Consider the following 13,547-nt stretch of genomic DNA (forward strand, 5'->3'; position numbering starts at 1 on the left):
TACTTTAATCATTATCACGTGAGTCTTTTGAGGAAGGATTTGTACACTCGTGTTGCCCCGCCTCTTAACCTTGTAAGTGTAAAATATGTTTTCACTCCTATGTGCGCTCACACACACACACACACACACACACACACACACACATAACCTATAATATTATCTAGTATTTTCTTCAGACGGATATCTTACACCTTGATTATAAAAGCCAAAAAAAAATTTATAAAAACATATACATATATTTCCACACGTGTAGATATATGTTATGTATTGAAATGTGGCGGAAAAATGCCTTATATATTAACAAACGTGATTGAGGACTTAAAGAATCTGGTACAAACATAATGGTTATTGTGATAAATGATTTATTTATGGTAAATATGTATTGTGTTGCATTATAATGGTTGTTCAGAACTAAGGTCCTTAAACCTGAATCAGTGAAATACTATCAGAAATAGAAAACCTGTTAAACATAGACATTTATATTGATTAACCACGGAATATATTTTCCTCTGGGTATGTAAAAGAAAATACAGTACAGGGAGCTAGTTTGAGGAAGAGTATTTCATATTTTAACAAAATATTTACCTGTAATAGCGTCCCTTATCTTTCGTCATCATTTCTTATGTTTCCTATCAAGAAATGTCTTTTATGTAACATAAAAATTCTGTCTAGGTATTTGATTAATGTTGTCCAAGGATGAGCTACATGCCACACGTGGTCAGGTCAGTGGGCAGTGTGTGTGTGTGTGTGTAGCCCCTGGGTTCATGTTGGCCACAGCCACCCACCGGCCGGTGGTCAGGTCAGTGGGCGGTGTGTGTGTGTGTGTGTGTGTGTGTAGCCCCGAGCGTATATCAAAAGCGCGGATTCGAGAAAGTGACCGCGTTCGAAACTCACCCTTAAAGTACTATCAAATGCGCGGCAAGGTTAATCCGTTCACTCGCTGTGTCATTGAGAATCATTCGGTGTGTCATAATGCTTCACACTGTTCACCGAGACCAGAGCGAGTGTCTGTCTCGATGGTTTCGTGTTCACAGTGCTGAAGGCCACGGTGCTCAGTCTGAACCTGACAGTCAATCCTGTGTTGTCATAACTTTCAGCTATGGAGTTTACGATTTCCCAAACAAACAAAGGCAAGAAGTGTTTGATGCACGATGGATATAAATACAGAGTGGACAGTACATTGGTGGACGGATGCATTTCTTGGAGATGTACCAACAAGAAATGTAAAGGTAGACTTAGAACAGACAACACAGTGACTGCCATTGTTCCAGTTGATTTGGAGCATAACCATGAAAAAGAAGAAAGAAAACTTGAAAGACAACAACTACGTGCACAGGTGAAACGGAAGGCGACTGACGACATGACGGCAAGGCCATCTAAGCTCATTAGAACGGAGTTGCATACATTTCCTGAAAATGAGCTAGAATCAGGTGATCTAAGATCTATAGCTCAATCATTATACCGAGAAAGGCGGAAAGCGTATCCTGTATTGCCTAAAACTCGTGAGGAAGTACATCGTGCTCTAAATTCTATGAATACTACTACGACAAAAGGTGAAGATTTCATCCTTGAAAATAATCCATATTCTGGTATGGTTATCATTTCATGTATTACTAATCTTGCATTTCTGGCGAACACTGCTGAAGAGATCTTCGTTGATGGGACCTTCAAGAGCTGTCCGAAGTTCTACCAACTATACACCATACATGGATTGTGTAATGGGCATTATATTCCATTAGTGTATGCCCTCTTGCCAGGTCAGTCTGAAGATATTTATAGAAATCTGTGGAAATGTTTAAATGACATTTGTACCTCAAAGAATATGCAACTGGAACCCTCAGTGATACATGTTGATTTTGAATTTGCCATGCTCACTGTTCTGAGAGAGATATTTCCAACCGCTGTGATCAAATGTTGTCGATTTCATTTAGGCCAGGCATGGTGGAGTTGATCGAGACAGGACAGATTATGCCGTGACACAGTACAACAAATTTATCTCTGGGGAAATAAATCGACGCAATTATATGAAGGCCTTGGGAAACAGATTCACAGCAAGAACAAACATATAACTGAGTTTTTATGGAAGAGGAGAAGTGTTTTTATAAAGGATTGCATGGTGTATGACGAATGTTTTATTACATAAACTGGTTTTATGGACACATATTTTTTATAAAGTTTTTATAAAGTTTTATAAAGTTTTATAAAGCTTTCATAAAGGACTGCAAGGACAAGCCTGTACTAAGGTGCAAGAAGAATATACTTACAAGGACAAGCCTATACTTACTTAACAAATATATAATTTTTCCTGCTTAAAAGTCCTACTTCCACCTCCCCGTGGTAAGCAGGGGGCAACAGATGATATCATCTGGCTAACGGAAGAGGTGAACGATCGTTAATGAACGTATAAACAATCGGACTTAGAGGTGAGTGATAAAACGCGCTTTTGACTTAATATTCTGCCGCGCTTTTGATAGCAATATATCAGCAACGTTTGCCGCGCTTTTGATATGCCAATCCAAGCTTTCGTAAAACGCCGAATCTTCCTCGTATTCCCTCATGACCACAGCGCCAAACCGACTCCCGCCATCAGGCCGAGACGCACAAACATTTCTGACAAAATTGAGACAACCACTTTCGCGTCAGTTTTGACACCAAGTGAATTTATACGACAATTACGTTCAAGATGCTTGGTTTTTCGTTCATGGATTGAACAGAAGCAACCAACGATGGTTGCTACTGCCCAATCCATGAAGTCCCCCCCACCACGGAAAGGTAACCAAGCTTCGGGGGGGATGGGTGTTTACCCTGACGCCAACAGAGAAACTCAGTATAATATTTTCATTACAACTTTCCTTAATCTTGAAAAATGAATCAGTCAGAGGGAACAATAGCCCCAGTCATATGAAGATTGGCTAACCAAATGTATATAGTTGTCAGTCCTCCTCAAACTTGTATATTTTCGATCATTAGAGCATCCATCTATTCATCTCATATAAGAGTTGCTAAGACAGTTGTCTATTAGTGCAGAGATCTTTTCCTCGGTAAAGAAAGTGTAGCCGGACTCCGCCCTCATGAGGTTACTGCACGACACCAAAGATCACCCTTTGGTAGGCTGTGCTATAGGCAGTACAGCTCCGTCAAAGATCTCACTCCATAAGTGAACTTATATAGATTCTTTTTTTAACATTTTGTCTTGTCTATAAGGAACTCATCAGTTCTTCTCCAGTGAAAGCAAAAAATCATCGAGAAATTCATTTGCTTCCTCAATATCAGGATCTTGTGGCTCTGTGTGGGGGACGGGGCAGGTGGTCTCTGTGACTGGCTGTGTCTGGGGAGCGGGGCTGGTGGTCTCTGTGACTGGCTGTGTCTGGGGAGCGGTGCTGGTGGTCTCTGTGACTTGCTGTGTCTGGGGAGCGGGGCTGGTGGTCTCTGTGACTGGCTGTGTCTGGAGATCAGGGGAAGTCTTGGGTATAAATTTCAATATACTGTGAGCGATATCGTCTCTCAACCGATTCCTCTCGATCTTCTCTTGCACGGCCTTCATGATACGTTTGGGCGGCTTTCTCCATTTTCTTTGCATTTCAGTTGGTGATCCTGCGCCATCGAGCCACATGATACCAGAATAGTATCGTTCCTGTTTCCCAACGGGTCCAATCTTGGTGTCACACATGATGCCGAGTGAACCCAAATGGCGGCCGATGTTTACGTTGGAAGCCACGGGCTCGTTATGTATCTTGCAGTAACTTTCATACCGTTGCTGCAGCTCTTTCCTGCTGATAAGGTACCGCTTCATAGTAATAGTCTTTCCCTTCATTTGAACGAAGGTATTCATGAAACTAACAAAGGAAGCCTTTCCTTTGTAATCCCGTTTGTAGTAACAGAAAGCCATTGAAGACGTGGATTGGGTCAGGCGAAGTTACACAGACTAACAAGACAGTCCTATAATCAATGGTCCTGTATCAGCACTGAACTCGAAATACGTCAGAACGACAATTTCAACCCAGGGCTGGAGGGCCAGTTGATGATATTCTCACGTCTTGCTCAACCAAGTAACCTCGGTTAGACCTTGTTTATATTTAGATATAGTAAAGTTAATATAATGAAGCTTGATGATTCTATTTATATGTAAGTTGCAATGTAGTTTGTATATATATATATATATATATATATATATATATATATATATATATATATATATATATATATATATGTTTTTTCAATAATGGATGGAACTCGGCTCCTAAGGTGATTTTGTTGTTGGAGTGGGACCTCCAGCTATTCTGTCCACCTTTTCCCTTTCTGGACATGTGGTGGTGCATTGGGTAGTGTGGCAACCTTCGTCTTCATCTTTTTGGGTGCAGGCTTGCAAACCTCGTGGAGTAGTTGTTGGGTTTGCTTCTTTACTGCACCCGATATAGCCATCTGGGCGTAGCTATCTACCCGGGCTGGTGGGTCAGCCAGCATAGCTACACGCTCACTCGGTACCTGGGCTGGTGGACGAGCAGCCTTCCTTTCTTCCATGGCTACAGTCTGCCTAACGACCTGGGGTTGTGGAGCAGCCATCCTTACTACCACCCAGGTTGGTTGGGCAGCCTTCTTTCGTTTCTTTGCTACACCCTTCTGGTTGGGCTGGTTGGGCAACCTTCTTTTTCCTCTTCTTCGATACAACCTGCCAACCGAATTCGTCTGCTGGTGGGTCCGTTTCTTTCATGGATACATCCTCTGTAGCCACTTGGGCTGGCCAGTCAACCTTCGATTGTAGGTAAAAGTATATATATAGAATAATGTGGTTATCATCAGCAGCCAGAGGCCATTCCTCCCTCCTTGCCTGCAGAGTTCTTGATTTTCTGGAAAGTTCTACGAAATTCTGGTAAGATAAATACTATTGAGAGGACGTTGTTAGGGGACAGTCAGGTTCAGTTTAGAGTTGGTTGTGGGATGGTTCTTTTACTGTGTCGTATCAGCCAGATGGGTATTTCTTTTCACAGTTTTCGTTAAAGTTTCTGTTTTCTAGAGGCATAATCTAGAACACTATTTTCCATATGTTTATCATTTTTCTCGTTATATTTTCATTATCATCATTAGTTATGTTATTGGTGACTTTCAGATATTTGATGTTATGTTTGTGATTCCCGTGGAAGCGTCTGACATCTTGCTAGAAGACTTTCTGGTCACAATATTTCTGCACTGGGGAGTTGATCGTATTCTTTTATTGCAGGTTTTGTTATTATCTTGCTTTACATTAAGGTCTACTGGAGGTTTTCCCAATGTTGGTTGAACATATGTCCAGCAACAGGAGATGGAGTAAGATACAGTATTGATGAGATCGCTCTATCTATATAACTATCTAAATATTGCTCTGTCAATCTATCAATCTAACTATCTATCTATCTATCTATCTATCTATATATCTATCTTTATCTGAAAGTCAACAATAATAAAATCAATGATATATGAAGTATAACAATGTCCTCTCAATGGCAATTATCTCACCAGAATCTTCTAGAACCTTCCAGAAAACTATGAACTCTGCATGCAAGGAGGGAGGAATGGTCTCTGGCTATTGATAAAACCATATTATTCCATATATATGTTTATATATACATATTTATGTATATATATGAATGTATACATAACGTACAGAATAATGCTGTCATCATCAGTATCGAAGAAAACTGAAAAGATGAGTTCCCACCGAGATTCGAACTCGGATTGCTGGATCCAAAGTCCAGAGTGCTAACCCTTACACCATGGGACCTGATAAGAACACATGTGATTTCATCTAAATGTTTTACATATAATCAACCAGAGGCCATTCCTCCCTCCCTGCCTGCAGGGTTCAAGGTTTTCTAGAAGGTTCTCGAAGATTCTGGTAAGATCATTACCTTTGAGAGGTCGTCGTTAGGTAACAGTCAGGTTCACTCTATGGTTGGTGTTAGTAGTTGGTTGTCCGAGGATGTTGTTATACTTGATCAATTTTGTAATTGTTGACTTTCAGGTAGGAAGTACTCATTTACGATGCATCCTTATACTCACAACAACCTTATGAGTCACTTCAAGATTTATCTTCACTACAACTTTATCTTCACTACACTATTAAGGTTGAAGTCAATGGTCACATTCACTACAATCTCAACACGACTGGTCTTATACCTAACCCATATTATCACTACATCCATGTACATGTATTTCTTGCAGAATAACGCAGATATCAATGATTTCTGTGAAAATTGACATATACAGCCTTACGTATCTGTCGATCTATCTAATATCTGTTTTTTACATATCTATCTATCTATCTATCTATCTATCTATCTATCTATCTATCTTTCTAAATCAGAAAGTCAACAACAATATCATTAATGATACGTATAACTACGTCCTCTCAATGGCAGTTCCTACCCAGAATCTTCGAGAACCTTCTAGAAAACCTTGAACCCTGCAGGCAGGGAGGGAGGAATGGCCTCTGGTTGATTATATGTAAAACATTTAGATGAAATCACATCTGTTCTTACCAGGTCCCATGGTGTAAGGGTTAGCACTCTGGACTCTAAATCCAGCAATCCGAGTTCGAATCTCGGTGGGACCTCACCTTTTCAGTTTTCTCAGAAACTGATGATGGAACTGAGCCATATAGTTGACCTTCGATGGACATATATTTCTTACGGCCCATCATTTTATTTAAGTATGAAGATCTCACGGCAGAGAGGAAACGTGTGATATTCAAAATCAAAAGCCGCAATTGCCCTCATGGTAATGGTCGACATGTTTGCAGACAGATGACACAGACATGTGAGAAGTTAGACAAATATGGACGTTCCTGGTTGCTGTATAGCCTAGGTTTATCATCACTTGTAATGAAGGAGAAATGTTGCACATTATTCCACACCTTTTTATTTAGGCTAGGTTAGGCTAGGATGAATAGAGTCCATAACGTAACAGAGCTGGGAAATGCATCATATCGGATCAGCATTTGTGCAAAATGGCGCAAGTTTGTGGAAGTGATTAACGCAATGCCGGAGAGACTCCACCTCCACCAGAAATAATGTCTCAGACCATACAATATCTGCTGTTGGACGAGCAGGGGACATTAGACCAATATATTCCTGTAGTTTACTGCTCTTCCCAAACACGCAGCAAGACATTTGTAAAAGCGTTAAATTGAACTTTTCCATCGGTTTTCATATCTTTAATTACTTAAACCAGTTCCAACAGACGGAAAAAATCATTTGAAAAATCAGAAATTATTTGCCTATAAAAAGCATTTTGATCGATCGTACCAAATATTCAATTATTTCTGTACCCGACAAAATATTCAGTCACTCCTATATCCGACATTTTTCCTGCTGGCTGGTGCCGTTAAAGTCATATGGTAATTTACCGCAATTAGATTATAGATATATTCATCTATATGGAATGGCTCAGCGTGAAGAAACATATATATTTTCACTAAATCCTCCTCTTCACTACACTCCCATCTTCACTACATAGTTCTAACACAACATCTTGACTACACCATTGTATGACCACATTATCATATCATTGTGTTCTTATCTTCACCACAGCCTCGGCAAAATTGATGTTTTCTTTACACATCAGGGTAGATGGCCATCTTTATGATGACAGAGAACACACAACGTATTAAACCACTTTAGTCACTTTAATCTAATTTCTGCTGATAAAAACGAATTATAATGACAATCCTTGTGTTCTGTGACGGGACATTGTACGGGTGAAGGAACTGCTTTGAGGCACATGTATTCAACTATTGAGAAATAAACTTAACTGTATTAAAGTATTGACTTCACTATATCAGACTTCTCTATATTAAGCTATGCTAGGATATGATCAGTTCCCAAAGTATATAAGGGCGGGAGCCGGGACCGAGAGCATCATTTGAGCTGTGACCTCTGTCGAGTGAACATCTCTGCTCCGCCTTGCAAGCTCCCTCAACACTTCAACACTCCCTCGAACACTTCAATATAATAATGTTCACCAAGGAGGTAGGACGATCCTCCTTTGTCCAGGAGATGGAATTTGAATATGTCCATGTATTTGACATGGGCTATGGCTGTGTGGACATGGAAGTGGAATACCCAGACGTGGAAGTGATGGATGGAGTTGACTTTGGCTGTGTGGATATGGAGATGGAATACCCAGACGTTGAAGAGATGGATGAAGTGGAATTGGTGGAATACCCGGATGTGGAAGTCATGGATGGAGTGGAATTTGGTTCTGTGGATATGGAGGTGGAATACCCAGAAGTGGAATTGGAGGAAATGGAATATGGGTGAAGCTGGTATGAACGCCATTTGGATTTGGTGAAGGTTGACCTCGTAATGTTTTGACGTAAAATAGGTTAACCACTGTGACCATGTGGCGGGGAGGGCCACATCCACCAACCACGAAGCGAGCCCCAACACGGAGAAGTATCCTGGCTGCATCCACGTACGAGAACCACCGCGGGATTGCCGTCATCCAGTACCCCTGCTATGCCTCCAACAAGAAGGCACTTCTTGCCAACGTGACACCACTTTCCGTTAACGGTCGCTGTGCAAAAGTGAAACCTCACCGTCCCACTGATGCTGACCAAGTGACCTCGCCCACTCAAGTAGCACTGCAGCCCACACGCCCTACCAGACCCACCGTCCATGAGGAAATGCAGCCCACCCCACTTGTCAGGCCCACCTTCAGGGAGACATGGCAGGTCTCAAGACCTGTCAGGCCCACCATTCAAGACCGACTTGGTCCCCCAACACATGTCAGGCCCAGCGTTCTAGACCGACTGGGACCAATAACACATGACATGTCCTACGTTACAGACCGACTGCACTCTGCACCACATAAGGGCGTTAAAAGGCGTGTCGAGATGACACACGCTCCCCGTGCCAAAAGATTCAGTTGGTGAGGAACCTGAGTTCTTTCTTCCTGCTGGTGCTGCAGGAGAACACGGCCCTAGAGTGGACACTGGAGGTGTGTTTGTGTTTGTGTTTGGGTTATCACTGAGGAACCAACACCAAGATAACTTTAGTTTCGCCCCGCCAAGGATAAGTTAATCTGGCGGAAGTCTGGCTTTCTCCCAGTAGTGGATGGCACATAATATCTACATAGGGACGTTGAAAAACAAAGAAAGAAAAAAATGGGAACATTATCCCGCCCAAGAAAAAAAATACATAAATTTACGGGGATAATTTCCTTCGTCTTCAAAGAAAAGATGAAACTCTTCCGACGCTACCGTGCCTTCCATAAAGCAACCCTCAAACAAATCACTTTCTACACAATGCGCAAGGATTCGGTTAGCCAATCTTCATATGACTGGCGCTATTGTTCCCTCTGATTGATTCATTTTTCAAGATTAAGGAAAGTTATAATAAAAATATTGTATTGAGTTTCTCCGTTGGCGTCAGGGTAAACACCCATCCCCCCCGAAGCTTGGTTACCTTTCCGTGGTGGGGTGGACTTCATGGATTGGGCAGTAGCAACCATCGTTGGTTGCTTCTGTTCAATCCATGAACGAAAAACCAAGCATCTTGAGCGTAATTGTCGTTTAAATTCACTTGGTGTCAAAACTGACGCGAAAGCGGTTGTCTCAATTTTGTCAGAAATGTTTGTGCGTTTCGGCCTGATGGCGGGAGTCGGTTTGGCGCTGTGGTCATGAGGGAATACGAGGAAGATTGGCAACCGTCCCAGAAGTAGCTACAGTGAGGCTCAGCAGCTGTCCCTAATACTGTGGAAGGCACTCATGTAAGGGTGCAGTGAGGCGAGGCGCACCAGTAACAATGGAAACGGACAACCAAAACAGCAACCTTGATCATCAGGAGGCTATCCAATGCTCAGAGTAGATAAGGACGATTATTGTATGGCTTCGCTCAGAGGATGAAAATCTTAGTATACAAGCTAGGCTTTTAAAGTGTCTCAAATCTATGGAGTATAAACAAAAATCTATGAAATTATTTCTTATAATATAGTAACCTGTAATGAGGTTAGTGATTTTGTATATTTTATGCAACCTACTTTAACAAAGTTGATCAGGGAATTGGCCAGATATATATATATCATCTTGGTGTATGGGAAGGCCATATGGGAGACGGAGAGAGTGGCAGGAGCAGGAGAGAAATGATCAAACCTTCCCGCTTGTTCATAGTTGCTGCCTGAAATTTGTCTTCTGATAGTTCTACAGTTTTTGTTTGTTTGTTATACTAATTATTAACATAAGAAAATTGTAATATAATGATTAAAGAAAATTATAGTAATTATAATTTAGAATTGTTATAGGTACTATGATTACGTACTATGATTATTCCATTGATAATTTTATTTCATGGATTTTCCATGCTTTATGCTGATATCTATCTTCTTGTGTTTAATTATTTCATTCTGGTACCAGTTTTCACAACACATTATGTACTTTTGATTCTTATATTTGGACTCCAGTTTATTCTTGCATTATGGCTTCACCAGTCTAGCGACAACAAAATTGGCTTTAATATTACTAATCCATGTAAACTGTTTCATTGTTTATCTTTGCTATGTACTGTACACCTGCAGTTGCCTTTTTTTTTGGTACCTTGCATCAAACCAATAATTTTCATATGTATTCCTCTCAGTGTTATTGTTTACCAGTAAATTAGTTTATGTACATGTTTGGAGTCAGTTTTGTGTTTGAGGTTATTATATTTCTAGTCCTGGACATTTTAGTGTTGTGTGTTCCATATGTTATCTTTAGCTTCTATGTTAGAGGCTATTTTTGTTTCTTATTTGATATATTATATATGGAGAGTCTTCCTACGATCATAACATTATGTTTGTATTAAACCATGTTCACAGCTCCCTTATCGACTGCCACTGTGGTGTTGTGTGTTTTAGTTATCAGTTTTGTTTCTTGAATTAGACCATCGTTGGGATATTGATTTCATCCCATATTTCTACTCCTTGTATATTTCGACATGAAGGATATTATATGGGAAATCTGTACTGCCATAACCTTAACAACAATATTTTTTTCCTTTAGTAAGCTTAACAATATTATTTTTCCTTTAATGAGCTTAGTAATATCTTTTTACCATTGGTGTGATTGACAATATTTTTTCCCTTTACCACTGCTCTTACTACGTCTCTTCAGAAAACTAGTATAAAAATGGTATTTTCACTTTCAAAGTAATGTAATGACATAACGACTAAAAGATCTGATAACATACCAACCTCTTTAAAGCTAACAGGTGATCAATTTGAGACCTCTCATTCACTGGTGTAAAGTTAATTTTTGTGCAGTGTGTTATATATATATATATATATATATATATATATATATATATATATATATATATATATATATATATATATATATATATATATATATATATAAATATATATATATCTTTTTCTTTCAAACTATTCGCTATTTCCCGCATTAGCAAGGTAGCGTTAAGAACAGAGGACTGGGCCTTTGAGGGAATATCCTCACCTGGCCCCCTTCTCTGTTCCTTCGTTTGGAAAAAAAAAAGAGAGGGGAGGAGTTCCAGCCACCCGCTCCCTCCCCTTTTAGTCGCCTTCTACGACACGCAGGGAATACGTGGGAAGTATTCTTTCTCCCCTATCCCCAGGGATAATATATATATATATATATATATATATATATATATATATATATATATATATATATATATATATATATATATAAAGAGAGAGAGAGAGAGAGAGAGAGAGAGAGAGAGAGAGAGAGAGGGGGGGTCACTGAACCTTATTGTTGAGATTTGTCACGTGATTTTCACATTTTTCCCACTTTCTGTTGTGTAGAATGTGAAATTTATTCATCTTTATATATGTACACCGATAGTGTTTTTGTATTAGCTGAAGAAAAGTGTTTTGCCAAAGTTAAAGGTTAAGGGATCATGAGAGTCGTTAGCAGACATAGGAACGTGTACATAACCTCACAGAAAATTAATCCTTGGCTGTGACAACAGTTGTGTCATGAATAGTGTATCCTTCCAGCCGGATTCGAACCAGCGACCTATGAATGTCTGTTTAAGATTCCAACTACAGTCCACAGTTATACCAACTGAGCTATCGAAGGATGAGGAAAGTAGGACAGTTTGCACGACAATAGTTTGGAAACTGTCGATCTTGTGTTGCTGAGTCAGGAGTAGTGGGAGGATTGTGAAGGTGCCGAGTGACTTGTAATGGAGGAATTATCGTGTGTGGTGCTTCTCGTGTTTTGCTCTATGAGCGTTTCACACGTCAACTCCTTTATTAATTTACTTTGATATTTCGTATTTCTGTCCTAAGGTATAACACTTCAGTTCATGGACTCCCACCTCGAGAGGCATAAATATTGCTCTACTCGCCTCTTTTTCGCCAACGTCTTCTCAAGTATAAATCTAGTCCCATCCTTAGCACCAGAATGACACATGTATTATCTATTCAGTTCCCAAGTCAAGCAGTCTGATAGGCCTTTATGACTGGTGTATATGTGTATTTCTCCCTGCTATTCTGCTGTGGTTGTAATTCATCTGAGGTTATCAGGTCTAATCTGCATATTTCTGACGTCTAGAACAATACAGTGAAGTGCCTAATGTAACGGTGATGTGAAATGACACTGGATTTTGGTGGTGTATTCCAGCCTCCATGACACACTGTCGGGCTGGATACACATCTATGAATGGCACTGTCTTGTCTCCTTTGGCTTATATATTTCTTTGTACAGTTTGTTGTAAAGTTGAGGCCGTGTGGAGTCGAGCGGTGTGATTCGTCTACAAATTATCTACTGGCAAGATTTTTTTTCCCAGTCGTAGTCGTGTTTGTCTTAAAAGAAATTGTCTGAGCTTCAAGTAGTCATATCTATACCAAAATATCTTATACATATATTATACATATTCGCCATTTCTTGCATTAACAATGTAGCATTAAGAACAGAGGACTGGGCCTTAGAGGGAATATCCTCACTTGGCCACAGGGTCAATTAACCTCTCTACCTAGACTTTGCAGTCTGTCACAATGCCTTTTTAAAACGTCTTTTGAGTCCCCAAATATAGTGATTCCCTGCTGGCGTTTTCCGTCTTTAACTTCAAGGTTGAGATGTTTGAAGGAAATACTATTTGTTGTCTGTGAGGAAAATTGGAGGCAGGAATCACTGTAACTACAGTTGAACACCGTGATCTAGTGACCACCGTAACGTTGAATGGCAGAATATTGAACATAATGGACTGCAATATCTGGCCCAATGGCTGTGGTTCAGTATTTGATGACCAATTAACTCACCAACATACATACACCTGCGTTTGTCTTAGTCACGTACTTGTGTATGATTGATGCTATATACATGGGTCACCAGTGAGGCCTTCACCAAGTGGCTCAGGGTGGCTACTGTGTGTATATTTGACACATTACCTAATATCACGTTCAAACTTCGGATGCTGTTCTAGGTGTTATCATTATCATCATTATTATTATTACTATTATCATTAGTAGTAGTAGTAGTAGTAGTAGTAGTAGTAGTAGTAGTAGTAGTAGTAGTAGTAGTAGTAATAGTGATAGTATTAGTGATATTA

Source organism: Panulirus ornatus, chromosome 43, assembly GCF_036320965.1.
Source record: "Panulirus ornatus isolate Po-2019 chromosome 43, ASM3632096v1, whole genome shotgun sequence".
Classification (NCBI taxonomy): Eukaryota; Metazoa; Arthropoda; class Malacostraca; order Decapoda; family Palinuridae; genus Panulirus; species Panulirus ornatus.